We start from the raw sequence: 2,330 nt of genomic DNA on the forward strand, positions 1-2,330 counted from the left end.
GGCTAGAAAGTAATTAAAAAAAAAAAAATCTGAACAAGTGCTCAAGTCTTCACAGGCCGCAAGTGAGGCGACGTCCCCTCTCCTCAGCAGCCAGTCCATGCAGTCATGAACTTCAAATGGGAGTCACGCCTGCTGCACTGAGATCAGCATTTGGCATTTAATCCGAAAGAAATCCTGAGGCGAGCCTTCCTTGACTCCTCCATTAACTCAGAAATGAGTTTTGCCCCTTGTCGCTTTTATTTGTCTCCAACACTAACAACATTTTCATGGTTGTTATAAACAGATAAGCAAACCTAAAATCAACTCCAAATGCCCCACAATGTCAGGGTGTTTTTGTTTTGCTAGCCTCTTGTTTCCCAGGCGCCAGGCCTGTAGTGCGTTTTTCTTCCTAGTGATTTATAACGCTGCTTTTCCTGTTTAGTTAACGATGATTCTTGACAATTTAACTCAACAGGCAAATTTGAGGTACATTTGAAAAATAAAACAGTCGTTTGAGGGATTCATACTGAGAGGTGATTTACAAGCGCCAAGACTAGCTTCAGTCACTTGGGATTTTGCCACAGGTGCCATTTAAGGTGATATTTTCTCCACAAGTCGAGTTATAGCATCATGCTTTTCTAGCACTCTGGGACACATTCTGATGCCAAGGTGAACTCAAGGAGAGACTAGCTTTTCTAGCCCACCACAAATGCAACAACATTAACCTTATTTAAATTTCTACAGTGTTACCTCGGGTTAAGAACTTAATTCGTTCTGGAGGTCCGTTCTTAGCCTGAAACTGTTCTTAACCTGAGGTACCACTTTAGCTAATGGGACCTCCTGCTGCCGCCTCCGCACGATTTCTGTTCTCACCCTGAAGCAAAGTTCTTAACCCGAGGTACTATTTCTGGGTTAGCGGAGTTTGTAACCTGAAGTGTCTGTAACCTGAAGCGTCTGTAACCCGAGGTACCACTGTAATCCCAGTCCACATGTGCACGTGTCACATATGTCATATATGCAAAGCACATGACTTGCCACAAATAATCCTGGGAACTATAGTTTGTTGAGGGTGTTAGGAATTGTAGCTCTGTGGGAACTACATTTCCCCAGATTCTGTGTTGGAAGGCAGCCATGTGCTTTAAAGGTATGGTTATATACACCGCCTCAGAAATAAATGCCTCCAGTGATTACATCAAACTAATCAATATCAAGGTTAGAACAAAGCTGTCTTAGTTATACAGAGTAGAAAACTATTGACTGCATACACAGCATTCATTTAAATGACATGGCTTCTCCCAAAGAATCATGGGAACTGTAGTTTACCAACAGAGCTACAGTTGCCAGCACCCTCAACAAATTTCTGCTCCCAGAATTCTTTGGGGCAAGTTGTGTTTAAATGTACAATGTGTATATGAAGCCATTCTGAGTGTGTTTTGGGGTGAGGAGCTGGCTGGCGGGAACAGGAGCTGCCAGCATGGCACCTGCAAACCTCCCCTGGCACACATAGGGTCCTCCCTGAAATTAGGCTTGAAAAAAGCATTCTGTTGTAGCCAATATAATAAATTGTGTGGGCTTGGTTGCTGTGTGTGTTGCCCAGGCTGCAAATGTGTCCATGGGCCCCAAAAGGTTGGTGATCTCAGGGCCTAGACACTTCTGTTGAAGGCATATAAACAGTTGAAGCATACGCAGAAGATTACATCTGTTCAGCTCTGACGTGAGTATCCGTAACATGTCAAAAATGTGACAGCAGAGGCGTGAGTGCATTGAAGTCATTCTTTCCACAGCACTGGGGCGGAAATCATGTTGTTCCTGTGCCTTGAGACTTAACCGCTCATTTTTTATGCAGGCTATCCTGTCCACTTTGACTCATCTCCTAGTGAGGTAAGACTGTTCAATGTGCCTTTATCCATGTCCCACTGCAATTCCTGCGGTGAACCTCTTGGTATCAGCCTCTTTATGGAAACAGGGAGGACAATGAAGGCCCTGAAAGCCTAGCCAAGAGGAAGGGTGGCTATATTTTAGGAAAAGCACCTTTTTATATTCTAGTGTTCAAAAACAGTCGAGTTTTCAATATGCACACTGTTTAAAATCTGGAAATGTTTGCATAACTAAAGTAGAATTTTAAAAACTACAGCTGGTTTACAGATTGGCCTTCTCACATGCTCTGCTATTCCAAATAGGCTATAGCTTAATAAAACATACACACCAAAATCCACATGACCAACTACAATGGCAGAAAACTGTGTGCTAAGTTCAGAGTTCTCCAGGACTGGTTGGTAAACAGAGCAAGAGTAATGTTGGTGGGGAAAGTTGCTGGGGGTGCTGTTCTGTCCTTAGTCACAGTCTTAAAG

Source organism: Podarcis melisellensis (genome assembly GCF_964234715.1).
Source record: "Podarcis melisellensis genome assembly, chromosome: 11".
In the NCBI taxonomy this organism is placed as follows: Eukaryota; Metazoa; Chordata; class Lepidosauria; order Squamata; family Lacertidae; genus Podarcis; species Podarcis melisellensis.